This window comes from Corvus brachyrhynchos, unplaced genomic scaffold (assembly GCF_000691975.1).
Source record: "Corvus brachyrhynchos isolate BGI_N302 unplaced genomic scaffold, ASM69197v1 scaffold80, whole genome shotgun sequence".
Taxonomy (NCBI): Eukaryota; Metazoa; Chordata; class Aves; order Passeriformes; family Corvidae; genus Corvus; species Corvus brachyrhynchos.
The window spans coordinates 8,621,172-8,639,654 of NW_008236769.1; the positions used below are offsets into that span (position 1 = coordinate 8,621,172).

General features: G+C 40.0%; 1 protein-coding gene across 6 annotated transcripts in view; it reads left to right on the forward strand.

Annotated features, from left to right (window-relative positions):
- Positions 1-195: 195 nt before the first annotated feature.
- SORCS2 (sortilin related VPS10 domain containing receptor 2) overlaps positions 196-18,483 on the forward strand; it is a 545,059-nt gene continuing 526,771 nt past the window's right edge. For 2 of the 6 annotated variants that reach the window (XM_017727678.1, XM_017727679.1), the window contains exon 1: positions 197-656. The gene's annotated coding sequence lies outside the window, so the exon portion shown is untranslated. Of the gene's footprint in view, positions 657-18,483 lie in introns of all 6 variants that reach the window. The other 4 variants (XM_017727681.1, XM_017727683.1, XM_017727682.1 and 1 more) reach the window with 3 other exon arrangements.

Consider the following 18,483-nt stretch of genomic DNA (forward strand, 5'->3'; position numbering starts at 1 on the left):
CCCCGCGTACCCCTCTCCACTTCCCCAGAAGTTTGGAAAGTTTGCGAGCGCGCATCTTGCAGAGGCGCCGGATGCGCGGTGTGCTCCGCGCCGCGCCGCGCTGCGAGGAGGAGGAGGAGGAGGGCGGCTTGGCTCCGGACCGGCGAGGCGGCGTCCCTGTGCGGTCGGTGTGCCCCCGGGTCTGTGCCAGGGTATCCGGGTAAAGGGGAGGCAGGGACGAACTGCGGTGCGGGGATTATCTCCTCCAGCCCCGCATGAAGTCCCAGATTAAATTGTCGAGGCTTAATCGATTCACCGCGACTCAGTCATCCCCGTGTAATCCGCGCCGCTCTCTGCCTCCTCAAGCGCCAGGGAAAGAAAAACCCGAAAAAACCAGAAAATGAAATAAAACGCAGCTCTGGGCTTGAGGTGATGTGAGCAGCAGGAGTGAGAGAGCGGGACGGCCCCGCCGGGCGCCGCAGGAGCTTAAGGGCGTCCCGCAAAGGTCCGGAATAGCAGCAGCTCTCCGAGGGGGCTTTTACAGCCACATCGGTGGATAAAAATCGTGCGCTGGGACCAGTGATACTTCATTAGAGCATCAGTGTTCACAACTTTACACAGTTAAAACAGTGTGTCTTGCCTTTATTGTTTATCTAGTTTAGACAGCAGCTCTCACGGTGAGTGCCCCTACTATTTTTTAAACTAATTTTCAATATCAGCTAGTCTTCACTTCTTTATGTATTGATCCATTAATGGTTGTGTATTCGCACGGGTGGTTTCAGAGATTTGCTGCTTCTAATTTATTCTTCACTGAAACATTATATCATAATAGTGGGCGTCATGGGTAAATATTACATAGCACCTTGCACTGTCTGTGTAACTTCATAGTCAGGAAAATATCGTTATGAAGGCTTAAGATGAACTTTCTCCTGGAGGATTTTAGTGTTTCTGGAAAACTGAGCATTTTTACAACAGTTCAGCTAAGCTCTGAGTCTGCTTGAACTTTGTGAATTTAGTATAAAGTTTACTTAAACTTGGCTCAGTTCAGAGTGTGCGTGTGTGTGTTATAATTCTCATAAGTATGTGAATTATCATCCTTTTTCTAGGACCTGAAGTCCTGAGTTTTTGCCTGTTTTGCTAGGGAGTCAGCCAGGATGTGGAGCTGCTAAGGCTCCACTTATGAGGATGCAGTGAGTCCCTGGAGCATGCTGAGCGCTTATGTTAATGCTCTTGTATAATCAGGTGTCAGAGTTGAAGTCAGCATCATAAAGCTTGACACTTTCAAAGGCAGTTTTTGATTTGCTCAGGAAGGAAGTGTAAGATGATGGTCATTTTCTGTGAAAAGAAAGTGTTGCAAATCAGCAGCATCAGCTATTCTGATTCTGTCCTTCCTCCATTTCTCTGCTATTAGACTGCTGCCGTTTTTTTGTGGACAGTGCTCGCAGGCTGTTAGGACAGCTTCCTTGAAAAATTCAGTATTAAAAAGTTGGCATAAGTTCATTTTTTGACATAGAAGGCAAGTAACAGCTTTCATGCACAGCATTCTGCACTCTAAAATGAATACAGTAGAACCTTGCTAATCCACAGTTATGACTAGCGGTCTCGCCTCGCCTCTCTGCAAAGATTTAATAACAGATGCTGCAGTGAGGGCTTGTATTGCTAAAATGTTATTATTTTTTCACAGTATGCTACAGCTCACTTACTAGAATACTACCACGTAGTCTCTTCAAAAGCAAAGATAAATGGCAACTGTCAGAAGAAATGAAAGTGGTTATAGTCTTTGCTGCAACTTAGTTCTTTTTTTGTTTGCTTAGTTGCTATCTACTAATTCATTATTGCAGGATGACGCACTCTTCATGAATGCCTGCGGATGTTCTCTACATTATTTATACATTCAATAAAAAATACTTTTGCAGAGTTACTTATAAAGTATGATGCTCACTCTGCCTGCCATCGGGTGATTACTGTCAACCAAGACTGTATTTGAACAAGTGACCTGGTAATGAAGGACTCTTTGCTGCCTTAACCCAAATTAAAGCAGCCAGTCTTTGCACAGGATGTTTTACAGTATGACTGTCAGCATTTTTTTCAGCATCTTTTCTTTTTAGTTAGCTTTGTTTTATTGCATGCTTCCAGAAGAAGAGCTGATTTTAACAAAGGCGTCCAGAGAAAAATGATTTGTAAAGACAGTTTGTAGAATATTTTTTTTTTGTTTTCGTTTTCTTTCTTTTTTTAAGGCATGGAAGAAATACATTAAGCTCAAAGGAAACAGGATGGGCTCAAGGGGATTGAAGAGAATTTTGCTGCATGCTTGTATATTATATTAAAACAATTGAAAATGAACACCTGATCCCAAACATATTTAAGGTAGTTTTGAATGTCTATTTGTTTAAGTAGATATGTATGCATTTATTTATGTTACTCTGGGTTGTTTGGAGGTAGGAACGCTAACATCCACTGCTTCTCAAAACTGCCACCTTATTCTGTGTTCTTAAATCTATGGCAAGTTTTTCCTTGCCTTGGAAGCACAGGCTTGAGTCATGGATCTCTGTTCTGTCCCAGGTGCATTGCAGCCAAGGGGAGGGCTGTCCTTCCTACAGTGGGGTTTTGGATCAGGCCCTGAGAACCTCAGGAGGCACTCAGCAATCTTGAAGTGTCACCACACACATTTGGCACCTCATTGGAGGTACTTGGCACTTTGTAAACCAAGGAGCTAAACTAGTTTCTTTGCCCTTTACAGCTGTGTGGCTGAAAATCTGACAGTGATGAGCTCCAGATGACCACATATCCTCCTAAACACCTCACCTAGTAAAATAAATGAAGAAGAAATATGCAATAGGATTATTCCTTTGAGCTCCATGATGAAGAGACAACCAAAAAAAGCGGAGGGGGCAGCTGCATCTCTCAGGGATGTTCACCTGCATGAATAGTTCATTGAAAGTGCTACCATGGAGTGTGGATCAAGGGCAAATACATCAATGTGAGAGGGGCAGAGGTTAGGTTGATGTGCAGATGGAGTTTTAAAAAAATAATTTGTATCATGTAAATCATCCTGTGCTGCATTGCTAGGTGCATGAGATTTTTGGTTGCATGAGATGTCCTGAAAGAAACTAGGGAGGCTATAAATAAACTGATCCTCTCTCCTCCCTCTTCTTTTCTGTACTGTAGAAGTCTGATGTTTACTTATTATCCTCTTCTAATGCTGTTAGTTTTTTGAGTTAGAGAAATGGTGGCTTTGATGGCAAAGCAGAGGATGTGGTTGCATGGATTGTAAAGTGGCCTTGAATCACTGGGAAGATCAGGGTACAATTCCTTGCTTTGTCAAGAGAGAACTGTACCAGGAGGGATGCAAATTGCTTCCCGCTTTGTGTCCTCATTACTTTATTTTGTACTCTAATAATTATTTACAAATCCTATAAATGAGAAGCATGTCTCCAACCTTTCTTGGCAGTGGGATTTATAGTCAAAACTGTCACTGGTGATGCAGGTCTTGCAAAGCCAGTACTTGTCACAGCAAGAGTGTGGCTGGTTAGTGAATTCCTGCAATTAGTATTTCTGCTCTCCGTCCCCTCCACCCACAGAAATCTGTTGTGAGGTCTTAACTTTCAAACAAAGGCTCATGCAAGTGGAACTAATTTTCCTACCAGTCTTAAAATATCATAAACTGAAGACATGACAGGTGGGTGGTGCAACACACCATTTACTGTGGGAAGGGCAAGTAATTGACATCTGTGTAACTGATAAATAACATTGAGAATTGGAATATATACAAGTAGCAGGCTAAAAGAATTGCCCTTAGTGTGTTAAGCTAAAACATGCATGTGCCCAGATGTACTAAAAATATGCTAGCTTTTCTGATTTGGGGGAAAAATAGTCAATTCGTGACAGTTTTTAAAAATCCTACTTTTCCTTAGGAGAGACCTTAGTCATCCCAAGAGGTTTTTTTTTGGTGCTAGATAAACAACTTTGTTTACAAAACTCTATTCTTTTTGACCCTCCTGAAGAATTCCCATTCTGCATTAATACTAGCCAATTAAAAAAAAAAAAAAAATCAAAGCCAAAGCAGAAACAGAGGGAGAATGACACTCGTATTCACAATTGATTTTGATTCAGGGGCTGCTCTTCATGCTGTGTGCAGACTGCTAAAGTGTTGTGAGCAGGACTTTGGCCAGCTACTTCCAAGTCTGAAGTTTCATGGTGCCAGTATTTCCTTTTTTTGTTTGTTGGCAAAATATTAAATCCATGCAGGTGCTTATTTGTCCAGTAACTTGATGTCATGATCCCCCATAAACATGTAGCTCTTTGTTAAGGAAAATAAATGTAAATATACACACCATTTTTTTCCAAGTCTTAAATATTTAGCAGCAACTTACCAGAAAGGAAGATTTACTGCATGTCTACAGATATTGCTACACACAAAAACTTCAGCTGATCCAGACTTGTCTATATTTGATATACAGATACTTTGTTTAATTTAGAAACTATTACTCTTTTTGATACAGTTTCACCATATATGATTTGCAGAGCCTAGTGATCACTACATGTATTCTTCTGACAGATATTTAATTTAATTGGTTTTCTGTTTTGTTCAGTTTGCAATAAATTGTGAGGAAAACTATAAAAAGCATTGACGTCAATATTACTGTAGCATTACCTGTAATGGTAAATGTAGTTATCTATGCAAACTGGGCAAAAGTCCATTTGTGGTAAGGTTTGGGTGGTGTTTCTGCAGAGTAGTCAGACTACGTTTTATGAAACTAAAGGGAGCATGAGGTCAAAAATCCTGACAGCTCAAACCTTTGATAAATGGCAGATATATCACAAAATGAAAAGTAGATTTCCCATAGGGAGCGTTTTTCTTAAAATTCCTTGAGATGATAGTGTGATTATAAAAACAAATAGAAACCAAACCCAATAATCATATTTGAATGGAACAGCAGAATCCCACATGGAAAGCAGAATGATTTTAATCTGATTAAAGTAACTCAGGACTTTAACAATTCTTTTTCCTTTTTCTTTTTTAATGGTATAAAGTTTCTGGCTTACTTCATCTATTTGCTTCTACCACTGTTTTCCCTCTCTACCAGCCTTACATCTTGCTGTAAGTCATATTGCTGCCTGCAAGCTTTCTCCACATTTTGGCAAATTCCCACTGCTAAAGGAAAGAGAGAACTTCTTCTCATCCCCTAAGCAGACACTTAAAACGGATACATTAATTAGTAAATGTGTATTTCAAACATGCTTCAAAGTCCTCCACCATGAACAGCCCTCCACACCTGCAGCCATACCTGGTTTTACCTGGTTTGCTGGTTTAACTGGCATTATCTGGTTTGCTTAGGAGCAAGCTATTATAGCAATACTACTGTTCCAACGTTGGGACAAGCTCACTTTAAATCTAGGAGGGAAATTTAGCAATGTACACTCAAGAGAGACACCAGATTGAAATCCTTGCTCTGATACTGCTGATGTATTACATGTGTGTGATAAACCAAACAATCATTAGGGATGTGTTTAGTCTGGGGATAGCAGTTCACATATGACAGTGGGAACAAAATGCATTCTTCCCAAGCTCGATGGTCTTAGAAATCTACCGATAAAGATCTTTGGAGAAAGAAATGAAGACATCCCTTTTGACTTTATTAAAATTCAGTAGAGTAGTAGATCCCTTTTGAAAGAACAGAAGGGGAAAATGATGAGCTTTTCCTAAAATTAGTGATTGTTCCGCTAAAATGGCAAGCTCTGTAAGGTATGTACCACTTTATGAATTTAAAACATGAAACTGCCTAGATTACAGAAGCTTTTATGCCAAGCCTTTTGCCTGTCCAAATATAATATTTTATGGTTGTGTCAGTTACAACCAAAGGTTGTTCCCATAAAGGAGAGAGAATCTGCAGTACAGTCAAGTGGGATCTTTCAATGTTCTGAAAACTCAACTTCATTTATGCAAATGTGGAAAGTATAGGTTGAAAGTATTCTGCAGTATACAATTCCTTGCTGTAGCTCAGAATTCAACTTGATGACCTGCAACATTCCTTCAGCATTTTTATTCTCAAAGTCTCACATTCCTTACCAAACATTCCCATCCCCAACCTCTGTCCAGGTAATAATGATTTAAAACTCTAACAAATCACCAATTACAAAACCACTTTTAAAGAAATAATGGATGGGATCCTTTGCCATGCCTTTCCTTCTTTAGGAAGGAGAAAATTCTCCACTGCAAGGGTGGCAAGACACTGGAAAAAGTTGCCTGGAGAAGTTGTGGGTGCCCTATCCCTGGAGCTGGCAGGATGGGGCTTTGAGATACCTGGTCTAGTGGAAGGTTTCCTGCCTGTGGCAGGGGGGTTGGAACTAGATGAACTTTATGGTGCTTTCCAAACCAAACCATTCTGTGATTCTCTGATTCAGCCATTAAGTCTAAGCTTGGACTTCTGCAGTAGGAAGGAGATAGGGATGGTCTCTGACAATCTTAACAGGCATGCTTGAGAAAGTTTGGCATATCTGCTGGACTTGCTGACTTCCGTGCGATATGTAGAGAAGTGTTTTGCTTATGAATCCTATTGGATGTCATCAGCCCTGGATGAGGCTGTTGTGGAAAGAGGAGAGATGCTGAGGTGCTGCTGTCTTGCAGGACTGAGAGCCCTCGGCAGAGCTGGTGATGCTCTGCGCAGCCCCGTCACCACGTCTGCGAGCTGTAAGCAGAGTTGAGGTGGTCATGGTGATGCCTGGGGGAAATTTAATGCTTGGCCAGAGACAGAGCATGAGGTTCCAAATGAACAGCTGCTGGATTAAATTGAAGCTGAATAGTAGTGCCAAAGAACTTTGCCTGTTATCTCACCAGTATCTTCTGAAATACCACTTGCCTTACATAGGTGATATTGCAGTTTCCCACCTGCAAGGTGAGAATAATAATACTTTATCTTTTAGGATGGCTTTTGACTAGAAATTAGCTTTGCACTTTGATATTAAAGTAATGGTTGTTACCATAACACCTAAAAGAGACAGGACTATAGAAAATCACATCTGTGGTTTCTTTGTTCCTTTGACTGTTTCACAGTACAGCCCAGGAATGAGAGAAGAAAAGACTGTCACAGGTCATGCAAACTGGTCTGCTTGTTCTGATGTTTGTTTTGATCAGGGCTCCTTTTAATATGTAGTCCAGTTTAATTTAAATGCCTGGACTCTGGCACTTCAAGATCATTGAACGATCTTAAGATTGTGTGACTAAAAACAGTATCAGTGAAATCTAACCTGTATTAAATATGATTTTTCTGTCTTTGTTTAGCAGTATAATGAAACAACTATGCTTCTTTCTCAGTGCTTTTATTTTTTCTACTCTTGTAGACTAATAACTATTTTGCTGAATAACGTTTATTTTGACCTTATAACTTTTCTTTTATAGCTCATTTTTGCTAGTTCTTTAATTGCACCACCTGGATAGGACAGTACCTAGATATAATAGTACCTGTCTATTGTGTATCTGACAGGCACATTTTTAGAAATGTACTTACAGATATTATTGTTCATTTCTCACATCCTTCTAATTGCTCTAATATCCTTGTGATTATCTGTTTTCCTGGAAAGAAAATCACAGCACAGTAAATAGGTTTGGTTTTTTTCTAAAGGGAAGTCATAAAAACAAATAATTTGGTCATTAGCAAAAAAGGTATTGTTTGTGGTTTCTGTGCAGTAACATGGTTAAAAGGTTGTTCTAGTAGATGAAGTAGGTGTATTTGATGTTTTTTTCCCCCCATTCACTTTATGAACTTTGTTTCTTTATCACTGGAGGCACATTAAACTCCATGAGTGTTGCAGCAGCGTATCTGGAAGCACAAACCCCTGTGATGTGTCCTTACTCCTGTGGAACAGTAGGCCCATGTTTACTGGCCAGTGTGTTCAGTTTTAGCAGATGGCAAGCTACACTCTGTGAAAACACCTTTTTTTTTTTCAGTGTTACTGTTTCTTGTCTGGCCCCTGGACTGAAAGTGCAACATGGAAAGAGCAGTCTTCCCTCTGCAAGTGTATGAGCAAGATGTGTACTGGGGTTCTGCTCTGAGTTGGTAGCATTTAGATGCTGTGTAATACCAATAAATAATGATGATGGTGATTGAGAATTGAGCTGTTCCACCTGTAAATTTTATCAGTGCTCAGCTTGGCCTTCCTAACTGAGCTGTGGTGGAGAAACATTGCTTTCCTCAGGTGTTGAAGAAGAGCCTGTTTACAATTAATGCATTCCCATGCTTCCCTCCACCAAAAATTGTCACTGCAAGACAGATGCCCAAGGGGATGGAGCTGCAGGGTGAGAGGAGTATGTTGGAATCACTCTTTGGGCTTTCAGCACTGTTTCACAGTGGTAAATGTGACTGATTCTGAAGAAATAGTTGTTTCTTCATTGAAAACACAATTGTATCAGGGGTAGTAGGTTGCCATAAAATCCTCAAGGGGTACAATAAGATATTTTTCCTGTGTTTGCTAGCAGAAGGATGCCTTGTAACTTGGTCTTTTCAGAGGATTGGAACTGTCTGTGAGTCTAAAGCATCTAAATCTGCAGCAGCACTTGTTAAATCTTGCCATTTATGAAGAGCAGAATACACTTCTCTCAGCCCTTGTTTTATGCTCCCAGGTATTGTTTTGGGGGTTCAGCCTAAGTAGGCACCAGTGTTAACATAGGCAGAGATAAGAGTATAACCCTGAGGGATCTCATGAACCCCTTTAGTATGGGCTGCTCTATTTTATGCACTGTTTTTGAAGGGCTCCATGGATGAGATATAAAAACAGAAATAAACCAGACAAAAGCAGCATGTGCCACGAACAGGTGGATTAGTGGATTACTTTCTGGGTGCACAGAGATCTTTACTGTCAATTACCACCACCAGTCAATGGGCATCCAAACAGCTGTAGTGCACATATGCAGTGTTTCAATAATCAGCCTGTTGCAGAGCTCATGAGGTGAATTCCAGGGAGATTTGTAGCAGCAAATGCCTGGAGATGTTCACGGAGCTGGCTGGTGATGCTGAAGTGCATGCAGTTGGATGTCATAGAAACACTAGTGCTCTTTTGCCCACTTCACCTCAACCTGCAGTGATTTCCCCGGTGGAAAAGGAAGTCAAAATCGGTTTATTAGGATCTGCTCTGCATTTGTCTTTGTACTTACAGGCTCCAATCTTGATGATTCTTAACTAAAGAAACTCCAGTATCCTACTCCATGGCAGGTTGGTATCAGTAAACTTCTGCCTCTAACTTCCCAGCTGGTTTTGGGAGGGATCCCTCTGTGCTCTTTCTGAACTTTTTGGGGCCCTGTAAGCATTCACATTAGATGTGGCTGCCTCACACTGGTCTGCGCATGTGCTAAGTGAACTTCATTCCTTCTGGCGTCTCTCATTTTAGTCTTGTAACCTGCACTAGTTTAATTGCTGTGCATAGGGCTTTGGAATCTTCATTATTGTAGTATTTCATGAGGTTAGAGCATAGAAAAAGCTTTCTTCTCCCAAGCACAGATGCCTCCACACAGGCAGTAGGACTTCATCAAAGTTGCAGCTTTTGATGTAAAAGGCCATTTCTTATTTTGCTAATTTGTTTGGCTTTTAATCAGTGGTTTCCTGTGTTTCCCTGCCTGTTACCCAACCACAAAATGGCAAACATGTTAAAAGGTCTCAGCTTCCTTGAGAGCAGTCTCGAAATATGCTCTTTGCCCTGAGTGAGAAGTACAAGCTAAACAGAAACAATGCAAAACATTTATGCTGGGAGTAGGGTGGCTTCAGAGTGAGAGCTGTGTCCTGAGCACCAGTGACAGACTACAGAGTGAACTCTCTGGCTGCCGTTCACTGTACTGATGCTTGGTGTAGAAAATTGGGAAGCCACCACTATTAGTGGTTCTGAGCTTTTCTTTCTCCCTGGATGAGGGACGCCAATACTGGCAGAGTCAGCTGAGATCTGATGCTCTTCTTTTTGAAGTTTCCTGGCCTGATAGGAAAAACAAATATGAAAGAATACAGAGTTTCTTCTTTCCTCTCTTGTATGTGACATCCACTGAGGTGCTACTGAGCACATGCAGGAGGGAAGAGGATATGTGGATAGAGCAAAAGTGTCCATATTTTTGGAGCAAGCAGCCCACTATCAATTGACTATATTTCTCTTGGGTCACAGATACTATTGCTTAACACTGTCTAAAACCACTGTAAAGAAGAGAAGCAAAAAAATCTGTTGCACATCACTTGAACAGCATTTTTGTAGCTCTGTGAAACCCACTTTCTGATCCACTGATTAAGTTATTGGCTCCTATCAGCTTCTGTGAAGGAAGATGCAGAAGGAACACATTCCCTGCATATAAGCTGAATCAGGCACCTTTGCTTAAAAATTGTAGGATGTAGCTCAGTGAACAATTTTGAGTTCATAATGAAATACATATGTTCATGCAGAATCTCTCAAGGGCCACTGGGCAGAGCTCTGAGGTCCACTAACAAGGTCTTCTTTTCCTTCCTTCCTTTCTTCCTCATCTTCCAACTGCTTTAAACCAGATGTTTTTTTATAAAGTGGGCTTCATTTAGAAGGCTTTGAACCTTTAATAATCTTATTGCTCCTGGAGAACCCTAAGAGAGAATTTTAAAATTTTATTATATAAGCACTTTGTGCTCTGTGTTCCATTTCTTGATTTAAAAACCCTTGGGAGGGAGATGACTGATATCAGACTACCATATATAATCCATGTGAGAACTGGGTTGTTAGCTGGTAAATTATCAATATAATTTTTTTGGGTGGTTTAGTTAACTGCAGAAAGGCACTTCTTAAACTGGCATGAACTGCTACAACATAAGAATTGAATGAAAGACAAGCTTCTTCATCAGTACGTGGACTTGGTTTAGTTTGATCAGTCTGCAAGCACACAGGAATGTTCAGGCTGCTTTTGTGTGTGTTTCTGAGGCTAGAAATGCTTTATGAACACGAGCTGCATGAAAAGAAGAGCCTCCACTTCCTGTTTGAATCAATGTCCATATTATTGTGAGGGATTACATCTTGGCTCTAATGTTCATGACTGTGAAGAGACTGTTCCTGAAGATGGGAATGTAAAGCTACAGAAGGATGTAATTTTTATCTTGTTTGCAGAAACTGCCAGCAAGTCTGGTTATTGCATTGCTGTACTTTGTGAAGTACATCAAGGCTTCCCTGAGGGAGCAGAGCTCAGCCCAGTGTGATGTTTCACAGGGATTGGTAGCTCAGGAGTTGAGCCCATTGAGCTGAGACCACTGAAATTCACATTTAGGCATAGACTCTGTGCCAGGGAATAATATAAAGAGTTCATAGTCTTTGATCCACAGTCTGTTGTATGTGGATGGTTTGCACAAAATATGCATGCTTTTTATTTTTTTGCAGCCCCTAAATAGACTTGTATTTATTAAGTGAACCTAATTGTCACAGTCCCTATCAGTCAGTCAGAAACTCTGCTCCCCTTTAGGCAAGTTCTGCAGCTGTCCTTTGTTTCTGTTACTTTCCCGTCTGCTTTTTTGTATGTCTCATTCCTCCTTCCTCCTTCCTTTGTCTCTGTGTTTCTCCTTTGTTATTCTCCCTTCATTTCCTTCTCTGTATTGAATCACCTTTCTCACCCCTGAGGGCTTGAATAGCATCATCTTCCCCCTTCCATCTGAAAAAAAAAGATCTTGAAAGACACTGTAATGACACTGACATGTCATCAGTTTGGGGTTTGCCATTCCAGTGAAAATAGATGTTCACACTTGATCACATATTGTGTGTAGAATTGGACAGACTGCATGGCATTGCTTAAGGAAATCTTGTGTTCATGGCAGGATCTCTAGCTCTAGAGCATAGCAATAGCAGATGTTTAAAAAACAATTGTCCCCAAAATACATCATCTTAGTTGAAACTGGCCCACGAGCAGTGTATTTCACCTAATGCTCCAAATCAACTGTTTGAAGAGATCTCTTAAACCTACCTAGGGTTCGTTTTGGATTGGGCACATACTACAAAATACACTGCTTCCGTGTTAAGCTTCCAGGTGAGTTTAATAATCATAATTAGAAATGAAATACTCAAAATTCCATTTCCAGTTCTGTAATCTGCACATGCCATCTAATAAGAATTTGAAATGACTTGGCTGCTCACCCAGGTTTAATTGAAAAATAATCATAATCTATTCAGTGTTAGATTTAGTGTATAGAAGAGGTATTGTGAGCAAAACAGAGCTTCTGAAATGTCTATTACCGTGGATTTTATTGTCTGGATTCAGTTCAGATATTAGTGCACGTCATTCTCATACTTGGGTGATGTCATTCTGAGGTGTGACTTTGCCAAGTATGCCTCATTATTACTTTTTTGCAATGGACAGACAATGAATTCTTTTTCCTTTAAATGAAATTAAATATTTACAAGCTGTTACTTATTGCAGGAATTTAAATGAATGAAGCTTCTTTTGGAAACAAACGCAAGCTGAGGAAAGCAGAGACAGCAAATGAGTTTGAAGCTGTCACAGGAGGAAACTTTGCATCTCATGTATCCAAGCTCTGTGGCTTTATCAGAGCCCTGAAAACATGGGAGTCAAAAGCAGAAACGTGTAAGGTCTTGGTTTCTGGCATATCTTATTTCTCTATTGCAAGTGCACTTGCTGTGTAGTCACTGCAGTTCATGGACTGAAAGAAGATGAACAGATTTAGAGTGCTTTTATCTAACACGAAATTGATACTGTCTTATGGGAATGACTTCTAAGAAGAACATGAGAATGTCTGTACTAGACTAGACCTGTGGATATTTAGGGAAGAACATCAGATTCAGATGAAAATTTTGTGATCCTTCACCAGACAGCTTTTCTGGCCAACAGTGATTTGTGGCTCAGGGGTAACTGTAAAAGCTTCTCAGGTGCAGGAAACACCTTGTTTGTAAACATGAAATGAGAGGGAAGATGAGCTCATGTACTTGATAGTACTGGATTTCTATTATCCTTTCCATAAAGCTAAATGAGCCCAAATTTTGGGGTACGTTCTCTAAGTGATTTAAATTTTGTGGCTTTGTCTCTACAATTTAGAATTTTAAAACCATTTATTGATTCTGTATTGATTTAAATAGTATTTAAATTCAGACAAATTATATAAAGTAAGAAGTAGATCTATCAACACAATTTACAAATTAGGGTTCTTTTTTCTATTGTAAGTTTCTCACCAATTTGGGTAGTTTAAAGAGTGTTATTCACTTGAGTGAATGTTGTTTCTGGAAAGAAAGATGCTTGGCAAAAGCAGTATTAGACGTCTTTTTGTTTCCATGGAATTTATTAAAGCATCTTTTTAGACAGGTGGATGATGGTGCTGTCATATGCAAAAAGTATCCTGAAAGTTTTCCTTGGTTATTTGAAGTTGAATAAATGTTCATTAAATGGACAATCTCATCTAAGCCAGGATGAATTTTAAATTCAAGACATTACTCTTTTGGTACATAACCAATACAGTGTATGTTCTTATCAACAAGTGAGTCTCATTTTTAATTTATGGAAGTTTACCTGAGAGTATTCAAGTGTCTCACCCTTTCCATGTATAAAAATATGCCTTTGATGTCTCAGCGTTTGACTTTAAAACAGCTGATCTTCTGGTGTGCTGTATAATAAAGTTGTTTTGATACCTACAAGAAATTCTGCTTGTTTGTTCCAAGTTTGCATGGCATAGTTAAGCTAGGTTTTTGTTCAGTAAAAATTGGTGATTCTTTTGAAAAGGAAATCAATAATTTTCTCTTAAATTGCTTAAATGGCTTATTAAACAGGCATGATCAAGTTTCCTAGATTCTAAGAAGTGCTGAAGGTGAGTTTTGAAAATCTTGCTCATTCTTATTTACAAATAGTTAATAATTTTTAAATGGAGATTTCTAGTGCTCTCTTTCCATTTAAAATATTGTATTGAAGGACATCAGTAAAACATTAAATTATAGTGATCTATCTATAGACTCCCTGGGAACCCGAGCTATGATTGTATTTCTCAGCTAGAGTAAAGCAGCACCATTTCATTGACTTAAATTTTGTCCATTATGGTAGGATCCTTGGCTTTAATTTATCTCACAGGTAGCGGAATGTTAACAGTAATGGAAAGGAAGAGGTGCAAGAGCGTACAAAATGGAGAAAAGTAAACAGAAACAAGTAATAACCCAAGAATTGTATTTTAATTGTTGAATTCAATGCTGTTCTTTCTTACTGTTCTTCCTCTTCATTTTGTTTTTTCTAAAATTCTATATAATTGCATTTATCTAGAAGAAACAAGCCTCTTAGCATGAGCAGAAGGTTGTTGGTTTTTGCCTTTGTTTTCTTACTCTCTCTTGGTCCTCTACCTTCCTTTCTATGGATTGGTTAATTTAATCTTTCTAGCTGCTGTGTTCAACACCACTAGGGTCAGCATATTACATATGGAAGGCACATCAGCTGAAGGAAACTAATATCCCAATCAACTTACCACCAGTGCAGATAGAGGGAAACCAGCTGGCATGAGTGAATTGATTTCTGCATCAGTCTCTTCACACAGGCAATCAATTCAGCAGAGAGAAACGAGACCTGAGTCCTCATCACTTCCCTGTAGCAGAAGGCTCCCTATAGAGGAGTTTCAGCCTCCTGAGCTCACTGCTGCACTCATCAAGCTGTGAGAGTAGGGGTTCTCCATATGGTGTCACTGAGCCCAAAGCCTGTAAAAGGCCACAGCAGCTTCAGTGTGTTTTGGGTCAGATCCTTGGGCTCATGCTGCAACCATACTAGTCACCATGTTAGTTAACAGGTATTTAAGCCCCAAAAGCATTAGGAGTCTCTCATCTCTCGTTGGTAACAGCACGAGGCTCATCCGGATAACAAAAGCAGCACCAATTCTATTTGTAATTTTTTGTAGTTTCTGAATCACATACATGCTAATAATTCTGAGGAATGACACTCAAGCAGGCATCATTATTATATCTATATGGGTAAAAAACATGGTTTTCTTCCCTCACTTTTTTTGGTGAAGTAACAGTGGTGCAGCAAACCAAGTCTGTTTAGTACTAAAAATTTTCAGGGCATTATACTGTGTAACTTAGGTAATTGCTTAAACAGTAAAGTTAAAGAGAAAATAATTAGAAGGCTAATTTGGATTCATCCTTCCCTATTACCACTTAGAGGTGTTGACTGTAGAGTTCTGTTATTGCTTCATTTAGCTTGACTATTGCAATGACCTAACTCCTTGCACTTCAGACTGTCCTTGTTCCTAGGTGAGGCAGGGGGTTTGTGTTGCTGGATCAGAGCATGTAGCACTTGTGGCATTCTTAGTACCACAGAATTAGGAGCAAATAAGATGACATTGGCTTACACAAGGGAACAGACTTGCTCTGCTTTGGTCCCAAAGGTGTCCTTGATTCTATTTGCAGTACATGGTCAAATACTTGTCTATGGAATCAAAGAGTTTAACAAAAGGTTGTCATAGGGCAGTGTTTGTCACAAATAGTGACATTTACTTGTTGATAGGATAGTATAATGTCAGCATGTCGTGGTGCAAATGTCATCATTTTGTGATGTGACAAATTGTCCCCAAGGACAGACTTTTTAAGAGATCCTAACAGATGTTGGAAAAATGAGTATGTTAGATTGATTGTATTTGTGTCGTATTCAGGAACAATCAGAAGTTTAGAAAGCAAACCTTGCAGCAATTTGTATCACTTTTCATTCTTGAAGGGTCTTTGCTAATGTCACAAACTTCAGTCATTATATACGTGATGCTTCCTTAGCAGGCAAATTTGTTGATGCATCATGCTTCAAGGCAGCTCCAGAGATGACAATTTTTCAGTAATAAATGTGTTTAATTGGACTGTTCTCCATTTGTAGCAGACTGGATTTTCCTATTTTAACCACAAAATAGTAGGAGAATTTGGACAATTTCCAGTCTGTCAAAATTTAAGTGCAATAGGAAGTAAGATAATTTTGTTTGTATTTGTTCTGTCCTTCATTCAAACCTTGTTAGAGGCAACTGTGAAGCATACTAAGCAGTGATGCTTATACTTTATCTACAAGGCAAATTCAGCTGGGATAGCTGTGCTATGTTAACACACCCCTAACCACACTTATGTTCGGTATTGCAATGTATTCCTGGGCCGTTCCTGTGTATGTTTGATACATACTGTAAGAAATTGAAAGAGAGGATGTTCAGTGGTTTCCAGATGACATTTTAAATAAAATTAAGACATGCAACTTGCACTGAAATCAGGGCCTTCGAGAATGTTGATTTGTTTTCTTAAATATGAAGGGGATATTGTGGTGAGAATGGAAGGCCACAGCTTTTTCTGTGGAAATAGTAGATTTCCTATTCTGTAGAAATAGACTACATTGAAAACTTGTCCAAGCACAGAATAATTGAATCATAGATTTCTGGATTCCGTAGTGGAATATAGTCTTAGACAGGCCTAGTCATTCTTCAGGGTGGTGGCAGCATTCAAGGCGGATTCTGTCAAACGTGGATCATAAAAGCAACATGAACAGTGTTAGCAGGCTGTCTCCTGCCCCCTCTTCCTGAAGAGTTTGTGCTCATTCTAAACTGGACTTCAGATAAGTGATCTTGTATGAAACTACTTTCCCGTACGTCCTGGTTCCAGCCAGGACAGGGTTAGACAGGAGGGGGCATGGCTAGGACACAGAAGTTATTCTGTACCACCTCACCTCATTGCCAGGGGTGGGGGAAAGGGAATCCCTTCTGGGGAGAAGGGGTTCCTTCTGGTCAAGAAAACATGGTGGAGGGATCAATCTGATATTGTCTATTATTGAGAGGTTTTCTGTGTGAATAATTTCTTTTCTTTTACTTTTGTTGTTAATATTGTTGCTGTTAATATTAATTTTCTAATTTTTTTCTCATTGTTATTTCCAGTAAATTGTTCTTACCTCAACTTGTGCCTCCAATTGGATGGGGGAGGGGAGTGGTATGTGGTTTTAGAGGGAGTACTAAATTGGAGAATGCCATTCCTAAACCCCAACAGCCTTATTTGGTACCAAAAAGGACTGTCATGGTTTCATCCCAGCTGGCAACCAACCCCTACGCAACCCTCACTTACTCGCCCACAAGCAGGATCAGGGAGAGAACTGGAACGGTAAAAGCTAGAAAACTCATGGGTTGAGATAAAGACAGTTTAATAGGAAAAAGAAAAGCTACACACACAAGCAAAGAAAAACAAAAAATTAGTACCCTGCTTGCCATGTGCAGGCGGGTGTTCAGCCATCTCCAGGACAGCAGGACCCATCATGGTAATGGTGACTTGGGAAGACAAATGCCACCACTCCAAATGTCCCCCGCAGCCCCACTTCCTCCTTCTTTGCCTCACTTTATATACTGAGGATGATGTGACATGGTCTGGAATGTCCCACTGGTCAGTTTGGGTCACTTGTCCTGGCTGTGTCTCCTCCCAGCCTCCCATTCACCTCTAAATTCCTTGCCAGCATGGCCGTATGGAAAGCAGGAAAGGCCCTGGCTCTGTGTAAGCCCTGCTCAGCAATAACAAAAACATCTCTATATTATCAACCCCGTGTTCAGCACAAATCCAAAACACAGCCCCATACCAGCCCCTGTGAAGAAAATTACCCCAGCCAAAACCAGCACACCGTAGATATGAAAGATCTGTTGAAATTTGTGCTTTCCAAGTCTGTATGTTCTCAACTTTCTTTTCACACAGAAATTCCGTTTTGTGTTAAGCACTTACTCTGCCTATATAGTTTGAAGATTTAAAGTTTGATTTGCTGTTCCTTGAAAACACAGATTGATACAAATAAAGCATAATATATTCTCTAAATGAGGCCAGGGTGGGCTGTCCTTGGACAACTCCCCAGGAGCTGGGGAAGCCTGTCCACTCATGTTGGCTTCAACTGTGACACTGCTGTCAAAGAGAACTGTGCTCCTATGAACTTTCCCTGCTGTACTTGGCCAATACTGAGCTAATTCTCTGTGATTACACCCACAGGAAAAAAAAAATGCTGAGGAAGAGAAATTGAATAAAAAAAACCAACATAGTGTTTGATGCATATGAATAGTGTTGAACAAACTTTAAACAGCTTTCTAATCAAGATATTAGGACATTGGGCTCTTTTTTCAAACTGTTTGGTCCAGAGCTGACGCACAGCCCATCTTTCTCCTCAGTAAGTTCCTGAAGTAGGAAATTGTTGCTCAGACTGCAAACAGTGTAAGCCTCCATTTCCATAGTTTCTGTCTCAAAAATAGACTTCAGGTGAGTTGTGATTTCTCTACAGAGGGCTGCCTGGTTGTACCTTAATGTGTTCCTGCAGAAATGGCAAACAAGGTGGGTCCAGTCATTTTTTAATCTCTTGGGCTTCAGGAACCACTTTTGATTTGCAGGGCTGCCAGAGGCTTTCTGTTCAACCTTCAGCAGGTAACTTGAATCTTTCTATATCTGAATGTCAAATACGGAAGTCTTGTTCCACCTCTTTGGTTATAAGGGCAACATCAAAGATCATCAAGTTGTTGGATACTTTGGAAATTTATGTGATCATGTTACCATAGGTAAACA